The sequence below is a fragment of the Cornus florida genome, unplaced genomic scaffold (assembly GCF_030987335.1).
Source record: "Cornus florida cultivar Cherokee Brave unplaced genomic scaffold, ASM3098733v1 CherokeeBrave_3.0.0_Hap2_Chr09, whole genome shotgun sequence".
Taxonomy (NCBI): Eukaryota; Viridiplantae; Streptophyta; class Magnoliopsida; order Cornales; family Cornaceae; genus Cornus; species Cornus florida.
In genome coordinates this window covers 25345544-25368360 of record NW_026775579.1, presented here as the reverse complement: position 1 = coordinate 25368360, position 22817 = coordinate 25345544, and positions in this window count along the sequence as shown.

The following is a 22817-nucleotide window of genomic DNA, read 5'->3' as shown; positions in this document are numbered from 1 at the left end:
TTTCCTTATATACTTGTACATGGAAAGCCTTGCCATCTTCCAGTTCAGCTAGTGTATAAAGCCTTATGGGCAGTTAAAAAGCTCAATTTTGACCTTGATAAAGCCGGAGAGAATAGGCTACTTCAATTGAGTGAGTTAGAAGAGTTGAGACACAATGCTTATGATAATGCCAAAATCTACAAAGAACGAACCAAAGCCTTTCATGATAAGCATATTGTGAAAAATTCTTTGGAACCCGGTCAAAAAGCTTGGCTTTTCAACTCTAGACTGAAACTTTTTCCTGGGAAATTGAGAACCAAATGGGAGGGTCCTTATGAAATCATCTCTGTTGCACCTCATGGGGCGGTTAAAATCAAAAACTTAAAGAAAAGGAACATTTTCAAAGTTAATTGTGACGACCCTGAATTTTTCAACCCAGTGTGTCCTGTGATGACCTGAACTGGATCCAAGATGCGGAAGCTAGAAATAAGACAATGGTTTCCTAAGGCACAACACACCTCTAAGACCCTAAGATGACCTTCTATGAGGTCACAGAACCCAAAGGAATAAGTGCGGAAGCAAGACAAAGACAAGTCCTTAGAGATATACATCATCCCTAGGGCACAAGAATGGACTCTCAAAGAGTTTTGAGACTCAACGGGAACAAAATGATGAGAAAGGCATCAAAACCCTATAAGAGAAGAGCCAAGTGTAAAATGGTCATTTTACCCTAAGAGGAAGGAATTTAACTTTCAACAAGTCAAATTAGATCTAAAACATCCTAAAACACACTTTGGTAACTTCACATGAAGTGCCAAGGCTAAAGGAGGAGAAATCCCAGATGAACCTTATCCCGGTTCAAACCAAATCCGACACCCTCTCACTAAAACAAGGATATCTTGAGCTTTGAGAAAATTCTGAAACTAAAACTGGTACCATTGGAAAGAAAACAAAAAATTAATGAAGTTAGACTCAAGAATCACCTGATTCGGAGTCTGGGTGGAAAAGATATCAAGTCCTGAAGTCGAAGGAAGGGAAACCCTATCCCGGTTCGAACCAAATTCTGACACTACATTACTAAAAATTAAATATCTTGAGTTACAAGAGGAATCTGAAGCTCTTATTAGTACCATTGGAAAGATCATTTCGATGCAGTCAATTTAGACTCAAGAACAGACCAATTCGGAGTTAAAATGAGTGAGATATGGCCCGTTAAAAAAAATATCTGGAGCAGGAACAGTGTTCGCAGGCGCCCGCCAAAGACCTGTAGGGGCCCACCAAACACGGCAGATTCTCACGGGCACCAGCCAGAACACTGCGGGGGCCCGCCAAATGAGGCAGAGGGGTGGTCTGGAATCTCAAAAATTGTAGGAACAGTGTTCTTAGCAGATTTTTGAGTTTGGAGCGCGGTTTATGAGGTCAAGATGACATTTTTCGGAAAAACACGAAAAGGAAACTCCCCCTAAAATCACATTTTGTATGTGACAGAGTTGAGAATGGAAATTATTTTTGAAAGAAAATCCCCAAATTGCCCTTAAATCAGTTTAGGCTCAAAACGGTGAAAATGCAACTTTGCACCAAGCATACATTTGACCCCAAATGCACTTTTAAGCTGAAACGAATATGCACACACACTTAATAGGTGATTTTGAGCATGCGGGAATGGTCCATGGCTCCCGAAAATGGCCGAGTCAAAATCCGACCCCCCAACGGCCAAAAAGGCGAAAATGAACCTAAAATGGAAACTTTGAAATCTAAAATCAAAAAATGACTTCAAATGACCATTTGGCCCTTGGCCACACTTTATACAAGATTAATGAGACCCTATGGAAAAATGAGAACGGAATTCTGACACCCAATGCAACCATGGCAAAACAATAACTTGGCATTTTTCAATATTCTCATATTATTTCATGAAGTCAAAATTTACATTGGATACAAGATACATGATATTGGCCTCTGGCTTCATTTCATACATGTCAAATACAATACAAATGGTGTACTTATGTACACATTACATCTATGGAGTCAAATAATACAAGTTTGACATATAAGTCTACAAAATGACATTTCATGCTAACATTTGCATGAAATAGAAAATTGAAAGCTACACGACATCCAAGGAATGATAAGCATCACGAACCAAGTCTTTGTACTTGAAATATGTCCCAGTAACTTTGGGGTGAGCAACATAAAGCTACTCGTAGGAAATGAGCATGCATCGACCTAGCGTTTTACAATTTATCACCTTAAGGTGAAACATGTTAAAGGGGCTCATGCCACCTAACGTTTATGTTAAAGTGAGACTCAGGGAGCATCCTAAGCTACCCTAGAACACAAATTAACAAGAATCATGATATACATACGTATATGAAATAAATCAAGATTGGGATAATCCACAGAACACAACAAGAAGGATGCTTGAGTATAGATCAACATGAATTACATTTTCAATACAATTTAACAAGGTTCAGAATAGTCCATACGACATGATAAGAAGAATACTTGAAATTAGGGACAGGGCATAATATCTATGCAATTAATAAGATTAGAACATTCTGATTAACACGATAAGAGTTATACAAGGATTCAAGAACAAGGCATAGTATCTATGCAAGTTAAACACGGATTCAAGAACAAGGCATAATATCTATGCAAGTTAAACATGGATTCAAGAACAAGGCATAATATCTATGCAACTAAACAAGGATGAAACATTTCATGAAACATGAAAAGAGTCATATATGAAATCAAGAACAAGGCATAATTTCCATGCAAGTAAACAAGATTGGGGCATTCCAATGAACACGACAAAAAGAATACATGATATCAAGGATAATGCATAATATCTACACAATTTGACAAAGTTGTAACAATTCACATACCATAAAAAGAGTTATAGATGGAATCAAGAACAAGGCATAATATCTATGCAATTAAACAAGGATGAGATATTCCATATAACACGAAAAGAATCTTAAATCTTCAAGGAATACAACACTTGAAATTTATGGAGTTAAATCACGAATGAAGCATAAAATCTATGCAATGAAACAAGATTGGAGCATTTCATATACACGACAAGTTTAAATCTTCAAGGAATAGCAACTTGAAATTTAAAGAGTGAAATCAACCAATGTGGAAACTTGGATATCGCCCGGATTAAAACTGTACTCTTGAGATCACTTTAGGGCTACTAACCCATGGGTACCTTTCCCCTAGTGCGCACTATAGTTTAGAGGGACAATTCCCAGTACTAGAACCAAGTCCTAGCCATGTCAATTCTTGATTGATATCCCAAGTCCTAAAATCAACAAGTTGTGTAAACCAAAATAGTATCAAGATACAAGACTTGCATTAAACCACATTCCATGCACAACCAAGATTTTGGAACACACATGTCATGCCCTAAGTTCTCAACTATGATGGCAAGTGAAATGTCAAGAAATCATGGTATGCATCAACATAGACTACGACCAAAATATATATAGCACATAGAATCCATTGATGTAAATATACCACAAGTATAAGATTAAGATTCAATTATTTGTTTAACAACTCTTGAACAATTATATCATTCCAATGTAAGGGTGCAAGTTCATTAACTACATTAATAGGGCTAAGTTGCAACAAGTCATGACACATGATAAAAAGGCAAAAGCCCCATGAAATACAACTCTAACTCATTAAAACCCTAAGTAGAAATTGATTAACCTAATTAATTAATTTCTCTAAAAATCAATGTTGTCCAAAAATTCTCAAAATAATATATGTGAATGTCCATTATATGATGATTGCAAATATCATATCAATTTCACAAAGTGAGCAAGATAACATCATGTGGAATTTAATTAATCCTAAATTAATTAAATCTCTAATTTTCAAAAGTCACTCAAATGATCCCAAATAAATATATAACAAGCACTAAGTCATGGTCATACCATATATCAAGTCCAAAATGGGATACAATCAATACACAATTTACTAGAATTTAAATCAAATTAAATTGATTAAATCTCTAGATTTGAAAACCTATTCAAATCATTCCAAATTAACATACAACAAAGATCAAGTCATGGCCATGCCATATACCAAGTCAAAAGTGACTTATATGCAAGTTACAACAATCATTAATTTCTCAAATTAACAAAACACATGCATACAACTTATGTAAGCATCAATAGCATGCAAGATAGCAAAAATATAAACCTATAACATCCCTTACCTCACTAGAGAAGCATCTCCCTAGAATCCAAGGCAAATCAACACAAGATGGCAAACCCTTCTAGGGTTATGAAGAAGAGAGTGAGAGGAACAAAAAGTGTTCCAAGCTTCATGGTCTAAGGTGAGTGGAAGGCCCTCAAAAATCAAAGTCAAAGCTTAAGCATCAAGCTCCATCCATAGAGGCTAGGGTTTTCTTGTAAGGAAGAGAATGAAATAATGAGATGAAGTGTGAGTGGAGGAATTAGAAATTCTCCACTCACTATGTGATCTTACACCATAGTCAACACACACAAGTCTTGGTCAATTGCACAAAAACCCTTCTTTAAAACCATAATCCCTAAGTGGCCCAAAAGTAATTTGCAAGACTAAATTTGGAGCATACACTTGTCACAAATCAATGGCTCCTTCCTAGGCTTAATCTCAAGCCTACACTTGTCAACCATCCAAGCCAACAAGTGCACCAATCCTAAGTCAACAAGTGGATGAATCTCCACCCTCCACATGTCATCATCCAAGGCATCAAAAGTGTCCCCACACAAATGTCAACAAGTGGATCAATGAGAGTGTGACACTTGTCACACTTTTCAAAAATTGCAAAAAGGTCCTTTTTGAAAATATCTTTCAAATTAAATTACAAAATGATCCCTAAGACGAAAAATAATTACTTTCAGTAATTACACCAGTGACCCCAAAAGAAAGGAAAATTCTAAGGAAAGTGTGCATCCACATCCCTAAGGAAGAAAGTGCATAAATGACATGCATTTCTAGGAAAGTAAAAACACATGTCTCTAAGAAATCGTATATCATGAGTGCATGCAAAAGTGGAAGCAAAACCGAACATGAAAAGTGAGGTTATGCCAACAAAGTGACAACCGAGAAAAAGACGAAAGATAAATAATGTCAAAAAAATGAAAATGCGGAAATGACTCGGTCCTCAAAGGAAGTTATCAATCCGAATGAAAGAGTCTCAGAAACCAATTCCAAGCAGTCGAGACGACACTAAGTGACAAGAAACATAACTCGGAAAAGAAAATTAAACGGAAAAAAAAAAAAAAAATTATCCGTAAAATTTTAGGAAAATAGAAAGGGAGGTAAATGACCGGATTGTTACAACCTACCCTCCTTAAAGGAATTTCATCCCCGAAATTTAGAACACACAGGAAAGAACAGAACGGGGATCGAACAAAAGGTCAAAACAAAGGATAGCTCATAGACCACTGAAAGACAACTCCAGATGTCTCAAGATGAACTGAAGGAACGCAAAACCATGGACTGAGACAACACCTCACACGAATCGGCACATTGATTCAATGTTAACCACCAAGAGAATCCCAAGACAACGAAACATTGAAACATGACAAAAGAAGAGAGTGACAAGGCAGTATGAACAGGGACCAGAACCCGTACACACTTACTCGTCAGTAAGGTAGCATGACGGTATAAGGCACTAGTTCATAAAATGCCCCAAACCAAGTTAACTCGGAAAAACATATCGATATAGATGACATCAATGTCAGAAATGATCATTACCATAAACACTGCAGGAACTAGGCATCTACGAGAGTTGGGGTAGCTAATCCCAAAACTCTAACAACAATGTCATAGGCACCGCTACGCTTAAGGCCTTAGATCCCTAGAAGCCACGAAGGAAAAGGAAATGAAACGGTGCCTCCTTGGCCCGCGTCTTACTCCACTAGATAAGGAAAAGGAAATAAATCGTAGTCCTTTACGCTCACATGAGCTTTACTTGCATCAACCAACAGAACAGACTAAGGTCTCGAAACATCCAACCAAGAAAACAGATAAGCAGGTTCCCGACATGGGTTCTTACAGAATGAATCTCTCATATTCAAGGAAGAAACTCGTAAAACAAGAATGCATCCAAGGAATGCGACAGATCCTAAGAGAAAATGCCAAAACCAAACATAAAAGCAAACAGCTAGCATGCAACCTAGCAGACGATCTACTCTCATAAGTAGTAAAATCACGTAAAGCATGACGATATGCTACATATAATCATGTTAAGATGAACAAGTGTATATAAAATATACTAAGGTAGACAAGCATACACCACATGCTAAGATAACAAACAGGTACCATGTAAGGAAAATAAGCATATATCATACGCTAAGACAGTCAAATAAGCTTCTAAACAAGTTATCACATAAGCAAAAAGACATGTTTTTAACTCAAAACATGTTATCAAGAAGCACGTAAGTACATGGTACGACAATACATGTGAATGAAGAACGTAAGGTATGCCGACATACATCGCATACGGTCATGCTAACATAGGCACACAAACATGATATCACACAAGGACATGATAGCTACCCAGACCATGCTATCAAGAAGCATATATACACATAAAGTATGCTTAACAAATAATAGATGTCTCAAAACACCTAAGCATGTGAATATGTTATCATACAAGACATGTTATCAAATAAGACATGTTATCAAGATACAAATGACATATCAAATCAAAACAACATGAGCATGATATGCACCCAAAACCCGTCGTCCAAGATATTCGAGCCCAAGATTGAAGCATGATATACACCCAAAACCCGTCGTCTAAGATATCATATAGAAACATGAATGTCAAGTAAAAATAGACAAAACAGATATGACATGAATCTACGCAAGTGGCAGGATATAAAACATGCTAAACAATGTAAGTATGAAATGCATCCAATGTGGAATATCACAAGCATTGGGCATATATGATATAGCATGAACATAAGATATGATGAATGAAATGTGTGTGTTAGATCTGTGAAGTTCAATCGATCATAAAAAGGAGTAAGATCGATTAAAAAAGTTGGATCGATTGAAAATAAGTGAGATCGATCTCACAACTTCGATCAATCGAAGACATGAGTTCGATCGATCTCTCAAGATCGATCGATTGAACTGTGCGACGATGAAAACTTAAAGGTTACAGATCTGTGACTTTGGAAACACGGAGCCCACACCAACGTGTTCGTGGGCCCATCAATACAACAAATCAAACAATCCTAGCCACTGTTCAAAGCCCATACTCCCAAATCGAATCGAATCATAAAAAATATATACATATATATACACACACATATATATATAGACACAAATGCTTCAAGCTTTAATAATAGAGGATTTTGTCATGTATATAGCAAGTATTCAACATATAAAGCATGTATGCACAAGATTGAAGCTTAAATCGTGAGGGACATTCTCGGATCTTATCTCAAACGATGAGAGAAGTGGAGATGTGGAAGAGTGAAGATGAATTCGAGAAGGGAGAGAGAGATTGATGCTTAGATGCTCGCCGAAAAGTTCACCGGAGGTGGGAGAGGTGATGGCACAATGGCGATGGAGAAGGGGGTTAGAGTTTGCAGAGAGGGTGAAATCGATCTAAGGTATCAATCTAGAAAACCCTCGGTTCTATTTTTAAAAACATTCTCGACAGAGTTCGATCGATCGAACTTCAACTGAGATTGATTAAACTTTGATAAACTCTCTTCAAAGTATTTTTGGATTTTTGAAATTTTTGAAAATTGCAAAATTAAAATTAAAAATAAAGTAAATTAAAATAAAATAAAATATTTTTGGTTTTTTTTTTTAATTTAAATTTAATTGAATAAACAATAATAATTAAAAACTAATTGAAATATTTTTGATGAAAACTTTTTAAAAAATAACATAAAATGAAATAAAATGAAAATAAAATAGAATAAAATAAAAATGAAAATATTTTGAATTTTTAAAATTTGAAAAGTCAAAACAAAATCAAAATAATGAAATGGAAAACTGAGATCGATCAAAACAAGAGTTCGATTGATTAGACAGAGAGCAAAAATATGCAGGTTTTTGGCTCAGAAAATTGGCTAAGTGTTGGAACTTGAAGATCAATCGAACTTAAAAGTTGGATCGATCGAAGAACTTCTTGATCGATCTTGGAATGTTTCAATTAATCAGACAGAGAGGTGAAATATGCAGGTTGATGCAGGCTCAAAATTTTTCTAAGTGTTGAATCATGAGATCGATCGAACTTGGAAGTTGGATCGATTGAAGGTCTCTTGATCGATCTAAGAGATAGTTCGAACGATGAGACAGAGAAGTGATTTGGATGCAGGTTTCTGCAGGTCGAAAAATTTTCTAAGTGTTGGATGCAGAATGGAGTTCGATCGATCGAACTCAGGTTTGAGATTGGTTAAACTATGCAGAATGCTCAATAATGACATGAAAGCACATGCAATCATCACCAAAGTTCCTTTCAATGCATATGAGAACCAAAAACAAGTATCTAAACTTCGCAGGAAATGAAATGAAAGATAGAAATGGGGGAGGAGTTGGGTTTTGACACCCTACGAATGCTTTTGCTAGTTTTTAACGTCTCTAGCAAGACATTGGGCTCTTTTAGCCCGGATCAAAGATCTTATAATGCATCCCCTCCTTGTTGGGGTGATAGATGCTTTGAACTCCACCCAACAAATAGTTCTTTGAAGAACTTGTTGGATTAAGCTCAATAGAAATCTTTGGTCCCTTGTCTATGTAATCACAACCTTTGGGCTTCCATGCCCTTTCAAAGCAAGAATTTGAAACAAGACTTTTAGAATGCAAGGTTGAAGATGATCCTTTGGAAGTTTTGGTCTTACACAAAAGCTCATTTCCTTGACATTGAAGATCATGACATTTATCTACAACATTAACCTCTCCGCCATATTTGTCAAATGAATTGGGCATGGGATTAAAGATATTCAACTTCACCTTCATGTGGCCAAATGAGATCTTCATTATCCCCATCCTACAATTGATGTTGGCATTAGCGCTTGCCAAGAAAGGACGGCCAAGGATAATGGGAATTTGGCTCTTAGGATTGGGGACCGGTTCCATATCGATGAGAATGAAATCAACCAGGAAGAAGAATTTATCAATCTTAATCAAAACATCCTCAATTATACCCCTAAGCTTCTTAATGGATCGGTCGGCAAGTTACAAAACTACTGACTTCGGTTTCAATTCACCTAGGCCCAATTTGACATAAACCGAGTATGGGAGAAGGTTAACACTTGCTCCTAAGTTAAGAAGCACCCGATTAATGATATGATTACCAATAATGCATGATATAGTGGGTGAACCGGGGTCCTTAAACTTTGGAAGAGTGTTATGTTGCAAAATTGAGCTTACTTGCTTGGTTAAAACCACTTTTCTTGGTGCTTGGCTCTTGTTCTTCCGCTTTTGGGTACACAAGTCTTTCAAGAATTTGGCATAAGCCAGAATTTGGTTGATTGCATCTAATAATGGAATATTAACTTTCATTTGCCTAAACATTTCCATAATTTCATTGGTTTTTGCCTTTCATTTGTCTTTTGAAATAGATCCTTTTAAGGCATCCGGAAATGGAACTTTTGGTTCAAACACTTTTTCAGAATTTTCTTTTGAACTCTCTTCAACACAAGAAGTTTTTAAATCATTATGCCCCTATGGACACCGGGAGCAACTAGAGTACTTTCTTGCAAAAGTAAAGATACATATTTCGAGGAAACCACTCAAGATGAAGGCACGTGAAGTCAAAAACCAACTCCGAGCATGAAAAATGAGGTTATGCCAACAATGTGACAAATGGGGAAAAGACATAATAGGGAAAAAGGCGAAACAGGGAAAAGGACGAAAGGCGCATAGTGTCCGAAAAGTGAAAATGCAGAAATGACTCGGTCCTCAAAGGATGTTGTCAATCCATGGAAAAGAGTCTCAGGAACCAATTCTAAGCACTCGAGATGACACTAAGCGATATGAAACAGAGCTCAGAAAGAAAATTAAACCAAAAAAATTCATTCGTAAAATTTTAGGAAAAGGGAAAGGAAGGCAAATGACCGGGTCGTTACAGTAGTGGTTTTTATAAATTTAAGCTTGACCTAAATGGCTTTTCTTAAACCACACATTCACTACATTATTTTGGCGTATACAAATGGCCTCATCAGTTTGTGGGTATCTTCACTGGAAACCTCACGAGACTACAACTCGTCCACTAGGGGAAACCTAGGGGTTTAAAGGCTTGTTGCATAGGCTAAATGCAACCGTGATTCCCACAAAAGCGGCTTTTTAGTTCTATATTGCTAAGGGACTAGCAATGTGTAAGTTTGGGCGTGTAATGAGCGCTCAATATATACATATTCGAGCCCCTAAATATGTATATGTTAAGGCCTAAAATGATACTTCTATCCATAATTAGACTAATTTATGTTTAATGTGTGTTTGTAGGTACTTTCCCAAAAAAAAGGTTAAAACCAGGACTTTATGATGATATCGAAGCTTACAGAGTTGTTCCGGTCATTCGGAGCAAGCCGAGAGCTGAAATGGTGAAGTTTGAAGTAATTCAAGCCTTAGAGCTTGAGCCCAAGTGTTGAGGCTTAAACATCACAACAAAGAAGAGAAGAAAAGTTAACAAGGTCCAAATGCTCGAGCCTTATACCTGGATGCTTGAGCCTTAACATAGGCTGTTCGAGCCTTAACCAAGGGTGCTCGAGCCTTGACCCTTAAATGAGGCATCAAAAATAAAAGAGTTGATTTAATTGAAAGGCTATGCTCCTAGGTCTCATGCCTCACCTCTAAGATCGAGCACTATCTGTTAAGGATCGAGCATTATCCACTGATGCTTGAGCCTTGAGTCCCAAATGCTCGAGCCTAGTACCTAGTGCTCGAGCCTATGAAACTTGGATCGAGCAATGTTAAAAGTGTTTAACCCCAAAAATATTTTAAGTGTTGAAGTAAAAGACACTTCGAAAAATAGTTAAAGAAAATTGGCTAAGTGTCAAAGTGAAGATCGAGCACCATTTATTGAAGTTCGAGCATCCATCTAGAGAAGCTTGAGCATTGTTCCTAATGCTTAAGCATAAACCCTAAAGCTCGAGCATCTATTCCTGAAGCTCGAGCCTTCCATGACATGTCAGATTAAAAGTTGTAGGATTGCTCTCTTTACTAGCCGTATCTCATCTCAGTTGGGCCAGAAGACCTAAAAGCCCACCAAATACTTATTTTCTTCTATAAAAAAAGGTGTAAGCCTTGATAGAAGAGGTTTGAAATTTTAATCTATTTTGGCGGTGTTATTCAGAAGGTTGAAGGTATGGTGGCTATTAGAGTTCCTATGACCTTAGAAGTGCAGATCCTGATAAGAGAAGTGTCGTCTGTGACGATGAAGATGAACTCAACATAAATGATATCCAACCTCGTCATGAGTAGCTAATTCCTCTTTTATGGCACTAATGTAACCCAACCTAATATTATGGTTTGATTGTTTTAACTCTGGGTTTAATTTAATGTATGTTTATTTTTCTTGATTATATGACTATGAGCATTTGAGACAACTCAAGTGGTTTTCACACTTTGATAGATTATAAACTGTTATTCCCTTGTCTTAGATGTAATAGTTTATTCTCTATTCTCAACCTATCTTGTTGTGCGGTATCTGGCGGAGCCTTGCTGGACACAAGAATAGAGGTCATATAATGGTACTTTCATGTTTTTTAAACCCCTTAAGCTCAAGTATTCTAGGACCTTTATCTATCTTACTTTCCCATTTTAGACTAATTTCATGTTATTGCCCTTTTCAGGCACTTATCCCCAAAATAAGCTAATTCAGCCAAATTAGAGTATAAAAGAAGCAATCTCAAGCTGAATGGAAGAATGGAGCAAAATGGAAGCAAAATGGTGGAAATCTGCGAACTTTGATCGATCTCACATTGATCGATCTAGCCATTTCAAGATGGATCCAAGCCTTTGTCCTTATCTAAAAGAATTCACCATCTTCGATCGATCAAACTTCCTTGATCTTATCCCTATCTACCACTTTTGTCTTTATCCCAAAATATCCTAAAAATATCTCAAATTTGTCTTTATTCTAAAAGGCGCTGCCAAGGATGGATCGATCTTGCCAACATTGGATTGATCTCACCAAAGTTCGATCGATCTTATCTGAACGTGATCGATCGAACCTCCTCAAGTCCGAATTAAAATAGAGTCCAGCTCATTAAAAGATGGCTCATGGTGCAATCATTAAAGGGACCTTAGTGCACGAGTCCAGACCATTGGGTGTGACACTTGAGCCTCCTATATAAGGATTTGGAGCCATTTTAAGAGCATAACTTATCAACATTCATTGATCTTCATATCATATATCATCTATCTTGGAGAGGAGGCTAGAGCTTAGAGAGACATACACTATTCTTGGGAGTTCTTCCATTCTTCTAGGGTTTCAACCAAGGAGAAGAGCATTTCTATCATGGAGATAGCCCTTGAGGGTTGGATGACTACATCAACGAGTGGCTGAACATCTTCTTGGGGCTAGAGTTAGCCCTAAGCATGCCTTCTAGACCTTAATGCTTTGTATTTTGAGGGGATTTGTGTTATAATGTTGTCTTGACACTTGATTTATATATGAATCTTGTTTATACAATGATTTGTGTGGTTTAATACTTCCTATTGATCATTTCATTATATCCATATGTTTATGTATGCTAGAATAGATGTTTATGTGTTTATCTATTGGTTTTGTGATGTTGATGCATGTTTATGTGTATTGATGCTATGAATCTAAAGATTGTCAAGGCATAGTGCTTAATAAAATACTCTTGTGGTTTATTTGATGGTTCATGCTCATTTCTTGATAGATTGTGCCTCTCCCTTAGCTTAATTAGTTTAATTTTCATGTTCCTAGCTTAGTTGCAGTGTAGTTACCTTAGTTTCTTAAATGGGAGGGCAATCCATGCTTGTTGTTTGATGTTCCATACTTATGAATGCAAGTAGTATTATTCTCTAACTTGTTAGTGTGTTGATTATGAACTTAAAGGAAGGATTAATGGCTTAATTTAATATATTGTGCAATTTACTAGGTTGTCTAGACAATATATGCTTAATGAGTCAATCCATACTTGTTGATTCAATCAATCACACCTATTTGTATTGTAACACATGTTTTCCCCTCATTTATTACACGTTCAATGTTTAGTGGTGACCTCTAAGTCCTAAGACTTCTCTTTTTTGTTCTCTACCCTTTTATTTACTTTAGTTGCTTAGTATTGCATTCATTTACATTGTTATTTAATCAACCAAACAAACCACCTTTTGATCACTAGACCTACTAACCCTATATATTGTTTCCATTGCAAATACGCCCACAATCCCTTGGAATGATCCCTACTCACCCTAGCTATGTTGGTAGTTAGAGTTAGTAGTGGCATTTTATAAATTTAAAACTTGGCAACACTATTTTGCATAAATTTGGAGTGTTGACGACAGACCCACCAAACGTCTCTAGCAAGACGTTGGGCTCTTTTAGCCCGAATCAAATATCTTGTTGTGTATCCCCTCCTTGATGGGGTGAAATGATTTTTGAACCCCACCTAACAAACTTTTCCCTAGGGAACTTATTGGATTGGATTCAAATGGAGGTGATGGTCCTTTATCAAACAAATCTTTGGACTTCCATGCCCTTACAACACTTGGTTTTGAAATTTTTTTTCTTTGAAATCATTCTGGAAGGCAAATCATTGAAGTTTTCAACCTCAAGCAAAGACTCAAATTTTTCAATTTCATTGTCAAGAAACTTTTCCACAACACACACCTCTTTATGCTTTTCTATTGAATTCGGGGTTGGATTTAATATGTTCAATTTCACCTTCAAATGCCCAAATGAAATTTTCATTATCCCTATCCTACAATTGATGTTGGCATTTGCGGTTGCTAAGAATGGACAGCCAAGGATAATTGGACTCTAGATCTTAGGATTTGGGACCGGTTCCGTGTCAATAACAACAAAATTGATCGGGAAAAAGAATTTATCAAGTTTAATCAACACATCCTCAATAATACCCCGGGGCTTTTTGATGGATCGGTCGGCTAGTTTTAAAACTACCGACGTTGGTTTTAAGTCTCCTAAGCCCAATTGAACATACACCAAATATGGAAGAAGGTTAACACTTACTCCTAAATCTAGAAGAGCCCAGTTAATGACATGGTCACCAATGATGCAAGAAGTGGTAGGTGAACCGGGGTCCTTAAATTTTCGAAGTGTGTTATGTTACAATATTGAGCTCACTTGCATGGTCAAGACAACTTTCTTTGGTGCTTGGCTTTTGTTCTTCCTCTTTTGGGTGCAAAGATCTTTCAAGAACTTGGCGTAAGCCGGAATTTGTTTAATTGCATCTAAGAGAGGAAGATTAATCTTCACTTGCCTAAACATTTCAATTATTTCATTGGCCTTGGTCTTTGCTTTTCAAGAGAAATGGATCCTTTTAAGGCATCCAGGAATGGAGCTTTTGGTTCAAAATCTTTTTCAAAACCCTTTTGGAAATCACTTTCAACACAAGAATTTCTCAATTAATTTTTCAAAACTTTCACAACAAATGGTTCATGCACATGCAGCGAATGAGGAATAGGAAGTGAAACGGGATGGGTATCAACTTTTGGTTACATCGGTTCACTCTCTTCATTGTGAACTCCAAATTGATTGTCAATCACTCTTTCACTCCTCAAGGTCAACACCGCATTGACATGCTCAATCGCGTAACCTTCCGATGAGGAATTAGTCTCCACAATGAATTGTTGCTTTAGTAGATTCAAAGGCATTTTCCCCTTTTTCCTAGCATTCAACGTGCTAGCTATTTGCCCGACTTAGGTTTCTAGCTTTGCAATAATTGAGAATAAGAATGAAGGAATTGGGTATTTGCCTCCAAAGTACCCAAAGCGGTCAGCATTTTTTCTTCAAAAGCGGGACTCCTAGAATTTCCTAGAGAATAAGATGATTGATTAGGAAAATAAGAGTTAGAAAATTGATTTCCATGTGACGATTGAAAAGATGATCTAAAACCTTGGGAACCTTGGCTTTGCATTGGGGGTGGAACATACTTGCCTTGAAAACCACCTTTGGGAAGGTATGAGCTTTCCCCTTGGCTTTTCCTAGAGAAGTTTGGATGGTTCCTCCACCCGGGATTGTAATGTGGGCAATAGGGATTATTCTCTTGGTTGACAAATGCATCATTCACTTATACATGGTGCTCATTTTGCACATGTCCATGGGGATAATTGGAAGTATAATGTAAAACACTACAACAAGTCATGCATGATCCATTAGAATTATAATGATGATGACTAGGGGAGGAAGACATTTGATTCAATGAATTTTGGTTGATCAAAAATTGATCAAATCTTTGAGATAAAGACTTGACTTCGGCGGCTATGTCATTGGAATTGTCAACTTGATATAATCGGACATTCTTCCTTCCACCTAGATTTCTACCATTTTTGGAAGACAGTGATCAATGCATTGAATTCTCACTCATGCTCTCATATAGATGCCATACAACGTCCTCATGCCTATCAGGATATGAATCACTCATGGAAGCATCTACCATTCCTTTAAAATTATCCGACAAACTTTTAAAGAAAAATTGCACTAATTGCCATTTAAGAATATCGTGATGTGGACACTTCCTAAGTAAGTCATTAAGGTGCTCCCATGCCTCATGAAACAATTCCCCTTCCCCTTGAGAAAATTCTCTAATTGAATTTCTCATTGCATTGGTTTTTGAAACCAGATAGTACTTCTTCAAGAACTCTTGCTGCATTTTTGCCTAAGAAGTTATCGAAAAAGGCCTAAGATTGTTAAACCAATATTTTACCTTATCTTTAAGGGTAAAAGGAAAAAGTTTTCATCTCAAAACCTCTTCAGGCATATCCGTGTATTTCACGGTGGAACACACTTCAACAAACTCATCCAAATGCTTGTAAGGTTCTTCACTTGGAAGGCCATGATAGTTGGGAAGCATTTGAATGGTTTACAGTTTAATTTCATAGTGATGTGCTCTAAATGGGGCCAATTGAATGCATGTTGGTGCATTATATTCATTCGGCACATATCGATCTCTTAAAGCAAGAGAAGGATTCACAATTGGTGGCTCTACACGAGCACTATGATTCACCTGATCAACGGGAGGTAGGGGTGGAACAAAAATTGGCTGAGGCATTCCCAATGGAACTTGGCCCTATTGTTGTGGTGGAATGAAAGGCATTGGCATGCCTAATGGTACTTGGATGTTATCATGATGCACATTAGGGTGGAGGATACCTTGTTGGTCTATGTGACCAAGGTCCTCCGCATGGTCCTCATTGATGTCCTCCATTGATGAAATGGAGTGATGAGAGCTACCCCTTCCCCTAGGATTACGAACAACCGATTCGAGATGAAAATCAAGTGGGATAAGAGTAGGATTTAACGACCTACGACCATGCATGCACAAACAAAGCAACAACTAGCAACAAGCACATAGCAAATAATAATCTCTTCGCCTCCACAACAAATCAATCAACAAACCTCCACATATATATATCCCATGCTTTAAACAATATACAAAGAAAGTAAATTACCTCCACGTGGGCTCACGATTTATCTAAGAAAATAAAGATTTGCCTCCACGCAGGCCGACAATTTGTTTTTCAATTTTTAGTTAGACAAGCTCACAAAGGGTCCTTAAGCAACTTCAAATTGTTTTTCAATTTTTGCTTTGCTTTGTAAATTTTTAGATTTTTGAGCTTTTTATGTTCTTGCTTAGCTTTGCTTGCTTCTTGCTTTAGATTTTTCCTTTGCTTCACTTTCCTTGGCTCAATGCACCTAGCCAATCAAGAACAAACACAATAAGTAACCAAAATAAAATAAAATAAAGACATGATCAAAAGAGTACTAATTCCTAATTGTTTCTAAAATAAGGCGTTGCCTAGATCCCTGGCAATGGCACCAAAACTTGGTGTGGTCAGGACCGAAGTATGTAATTGCTTGCAAAAGTGTGTAGTGTGGCCAAGTTTAAATTTAGAAAATGCTACTACTACCTCTAACTACTAATATAGCTAGGGTGAGTAGGGATCATCCCAAGGGAAAGAAGACAGTATTTGTGTGGAAACAATGTTAGATTAGTAGGCTGAGTGATCAAAAAATGGGTTGTTGGTTGAGTTAAACTACAAATTAAACTAGATAAATGCAATATAGAACAACTAAATTGAGTAAAGTGTAGAGAATGAGAGAGAAGTCTTGGGACTTAGAGGTCACCACTAAACATCACCTTCCTAGACATTCAATGTTTGTGGATGAGGGGAATTATGTGTTGCAATACTAGTGTGTGTGTCATTGATTGAATCGATAAGCATGGATGACTAAATAAGTATATATTGTCTAGACAAACTAGTGAATAGCACAACATATCAAATTGAGCCATTATTCCTTCCTTTAAGTCCACAATCAACACACATCATTAAATTAGTGAAATATACTACTTGCATTTATAAATATGGAACATCAAACAACAAGCATAGATTGTCCTCCCATCTAAGAAAGTAAAGCAACTACACTATAACTAAGCAAGAGACATGAAAATTAAACTAATTAAACTAAGAAAGAGGCACAATCCATCAAGAAATGAGTATGAACCATCAAACAAACCACAAGAGTATTCCATTTAAGTACCATGCCTTGACCATCACTAAATTCATAGCATCAACACATATAGACATGCATCAATATCACAAAACCTAGAGATAAACACATGAAAATCTATTCTAGCATACATCAACATGTGAATAGAATGAAATGATCAATTGAAAGTATTAAACTACACAAATCATGGTAGAAACAAGATTTATATATATATCAAAGGTCAAGATAAGAATTACAACACTAATCCCCATTAATTACAAAACATCAAAGTCTAGGAGGCATGCTTAGGGCTAGCTCTAGCCTTAAGAAGATGTTTTGCCACTCATTGATGTTGTCATCCAACCCTCAAGGGCTATCTCCATGCTAGAAATCTTCTTCTTCCTCCTTGATGGAAACCCTAGAAGAGAGGAAGAACTTTTCCAATTTGAGTATTCTCTCTCTAATCTCTAACCAAGTCTCTCTAATCTCACCAACCTCCTGACTTAAAATAGCTAAAATACTTATATAGGTATCTCAAATGTCACACCCAATAGTTAGACCTCATGCACTAGGACCTCCCAATGATTGCACCATGAGCACAAATTTAATTTGGCTTTAAATCAATTTTTCATGTAACTCAAAACAGTTGGATAGATCTCAAGGTTGGTTCGATCGATCGAACCATGGCGGCGCCTTTTTAGAATAATGACATAGCTGAGATATTTTTGGGAAGAGGACAAAAGTGGTAGTGCGGATAAGATCAAAGATGTTCAATCGATTAAAGAATTATTGGATCAATCAAAGAAGGCATTTTGCTAAGGATAAGGACAAAAGGCTCGATCTGTCTTGGCATTGTTGGAACAATCAATATGAGATCGATCTGAGATCTGTTCCATCGATCGAAGGGGCTTTCTTTCACTAACTTGCTTCCAATTTGCTCCTTTCTTCCATTGAGCTTGAGATTGCATCTTTTATGCTCTAATTCAGCTAGATTAACTTATTTTGGGGATAAGTGCCTAAAAAGGGAAATAACATAAAATTAGACTAAAACGGGAAAATAAGATATGATAAGGTACTAGAACGTTCAAGATTAAGGGGTTTTAATACGCACTTTTCAGTGCTCATCAGGTCTTATGGACAAAGACCATTCCATTGGTTAAGTTCTTGTGGAGACATCACGGCGTTGAGGAGTTTACCTGGGAGCTCGAACAGGAGGTTCGCTCTCGGTATCCCAATTTGTTTTCTCTTTTAGGTACGACTTGATTTCGGGGGTGAAATCCTTTTAAGAAGGGTAGGTTATAATGACCTAGTTATTTTCCTTCATTTTTTTTTCGGTGATTTTTTTTTTCGTCCTTTTCCCTATTTTGTCTTTTTCCCGTTTATCATTTTTCATTGCATAACCTCACTTTTTGTGCTCGGATTTGATTCCAACTTTGCATGCATCCATGATATTTGATTTTCATGATAATTGTATTTTTACTTCAGTAGAAAATACATTCTAGTTACTTACTTTTTCGTAAAGGGCATAGATATATACTTTCTTGGTAATATTCTTGATTTTGGGATTTTAGTGTAATTATGTAAAATAATTATTTTTCATATTGGGGACCTTTTTGTAATTTAATTTGGAAGATATATTGAAAAAGGACCTTTTTGCAATTTTTGGAAAGTGTGACAAGTGTCACACTCTCATAGAGTCACTTGTTGGCATTGGGGTGGAGAGACTTGGAAGCATAATCTTATGACATGTGGAGGGTGGAGATTCACCTATTTGTAGGCCTAGGATTGGTGCACTTGTTGGCTTGGATGGTTGACAGGTGTACGCTTAAGATTAAGCCTAGGAAGGAGCCCTGGATTTGTGACAAGTGTAGGCTCACAATTTATCCTGCATTGTGTGTGAGAGAGATACCGTAAGAGCACATAGTGAGTGGAGGAATACTAGATCCTCCACTCACCATTTTTATTTCATCTTTATCATTTTCTTTTGTTGTTCAAAACCCTAACCTAGCCACTAGTGTTGAAAATCTTGGTTTAGGGCTTATTTCCTCATTTTGGCCTCCTTCCACACTCACCTTAGACCATTAACCTTAGGAAGCAAAAGTTTCCTCTCACCCTCCTCTTCAAAACACTAGACTTGTTTTCCATTTTGAGCTTAGTTGCTTTGGATTATAGAGATTCAATTCTATATTGAGGTAGGGGTGGTAGTATGTTTATACTTCAAGTGTTTTGAGTCCTATGGGGTTTAATATATATAGTGTACATGCTTTTAATATGACAGTCTTACATATTATAGGAAACCCTCACTTTTAACTTAGGGTTTATTGATTTAAGTATGTATAATATGTATATACCTAGTGTAGAAGAATTATATGATTTAGTGATATGCTAAATTCTAGTATTTTCACATGTGGTAGTGATATAGAACTCTTGTAGAATTATTAATGTTATATAAAATTCCTTTTGACTTAAATTATTATATTTATGGTGGTGATAATTCTATATTCTAGTTGATAACTAATTGTGATTATTTTAGAAGCTAATTACTATGATGTTAAGAATTAACATATAAAGCTTATTGTTGAAGCATGATTCAAATTGATAAGTTAATGATATTGTTTTGTACATTATATCATGATGAGGACTTGTCATTTATTATGCCATTCTAGACTTTAAACCCTAAGACATGGTTTGTGTGATTTCAAAATACTTGTGCACGGAAGGTGGTATATATATCTTAATATTTGTGTATAAGTTTTGAACTTGATATATTTTGGGACATTGTTACAGTGCACACTAGGGTGGTATTCCCAGTGGGTTAATGCTAGGAATAACCATTTAGGTCTTGGCTTTATCCGAGATTTGATGTCCAAGCGTTCTACTATTTGATTTCGTATTCAATTCTAAGTTGACAACCAATGCTTAATTGTGACTTGTGATTGTGGTTATTGGCAATTTGATGTTGTTAAGTACATTGATATTGTTATAGTTGTTGACCTTAAGAATTTCATCCAATGACAATCTAGATGTTTTGATGATAACAAACCATTAATGGTGTTTAAGGACTAATGTTTACATTGAGTGTTATATAGATTATTCACATTCAAAGAATGACCTCAATGAAGCTATAAAAATCATTCCAAGTATTCAATAATTCAAGATTACATCAATGAAAGAAATGGATACATAGAAGACTTCAAGTTGTAAGGAAAGAAAGCTTGGACTACAACGAGCAAGAAAGTAACTCTAAGAAAGGAACAAAGCATGAATACCTCAAAGCCTACATGATCATGGACAAAGCATGAAGAAAGGGGTAGATAGGTTGGTGAGTGTTTAGGATTCATTATCAAGGTATTTATGAATCCATTTGAAGCTCATCTCTATAGGATCATGCATATCATACATCATTCACATGCTCTTATATCCATTAGTAATAGACTATGCACTTTATTCATATAATTGACACATGAAATCTTTGCTAAAAGAATGAGTTAGTTTAAGCTTGCATAAGCTTAGAAAGAACTCATCACTTATGCTAGAAATGCTAAGACTATGCACATCGATCACATGATTCATATTGGTCAACGATTAAGGCATAAGAAGCCTTCATTACCATAAATTGGTAACGGACTCTAGGACTCTTGTATGCGTATCACGAAAACTGTGTTTTTGGCTAAGTGTGAAAAATGGATTTTTAAAGAAAACATTTTTCCAAGATGATTTTTCCCGTTAATTACTGCTTACACTTCAAATAGCCTAAACTAATTTTATGGGATTTTTTCATCAATTTTACATGAGCCTATATGGAGGATCAAGTTTTACCAAAACTGTCAGGAACCCCAATTTGTACTAAAACTGAATTTTCACATTTTGATTTAGTTGGATTTCAATTTTCTTATATTTTTTATTGAATCCAAATGGGGGGTACTTCCTTATTTACATTGTAAACTTAAAGTAAATGGATATATAAATACTGTAAAGACATTTACTTAAATGCTTTCAATTTAAATTTCTGATATAATACAACTGAGCCGACCCAGTCTCCAACTGAGACGACTCCATCTCTAATTCAGTCGACTCGATTAGGCTGAGGCTCATCACTTTGAAAACCCTAAAAATGGACAACTCAGCCGACTTAGTTGAAAACTGAGTCGGCTCAGTCTTTAACTGAGCCGACTTAGTTCACAACTAAGTCGACTAAGTCTTGAAGGAATAGCCAACGGCTATTTTCCTTCTGTGTCAGAGTTGCACATCTTCTTTAATACTTCTGTAATCTTACTCTAGGCTTTATACAGACCTTTATACACATATTTCGAGCACTTTTGGAGCAGATACAGATATATCAATCAGGTATAATCCAAAATAATGATTATATTGCATCTCATGAACTTCATATATATGCATCAGTTTTGTATAGCTGAAACTAAGAGAAAAGAGAGCCATATTCCTGAGCCTTAAAGAAAGCTTTTGTTTTGGGTTTCACTTATCATTTATAGAGCTTTTGTTCTGCTATAATCCATCTTCGAAGGAGCTTTTGTTCTTAGCTTGATTTGATCTTAAATAGAACTTTTGTTCTAATATTTTATAGAGCTTATGTTCTGTTTGGTTCCTCATCATCTCTTATACATTTCATACTTGATTTCATATATACTCTATTGTGAGGTTTGATTTATATCAGTTCTTGAGAGGATTTATTGTACTACCACTTCTATTTACAGATCTGCTGTAAGACTAAAATGTGTTTTTCTTAGCAAAGAAATTATAAGGGCTGGTGTGGCCCAAGTAAGCCTAAGAGAAGGAGTTCTCTTAGCAAAGATAATGTAAGGGTTGGTTTGGCCCAGAGGAAGACTAAGAGATGTTTTCTCTTAGCAAGGAGTTGCTTTTAATCAAGGTTTGCTCTCCACCCATAAGGAGGAGCCATAATGGATTGGGAAGTCTCAAGATGGGTCTTGAGCCGAGGAGTAGGAGTTTCTGAACCTCGCTAAAATTGTAGTGTCTATGTTTGCAATTTCTCTTCACTTATCTCGCTTATAATTGTGCCGTTATATTGCTAAATTCATATATCCATTGTTGCAGAATTGCTATAAGATACTTGCTAAAAATTGGAGTTCTATAAACTTAAAATCAGCCACTGCTTGCTATTACATTTACATGCTGATTTTGTTTAGCTTAT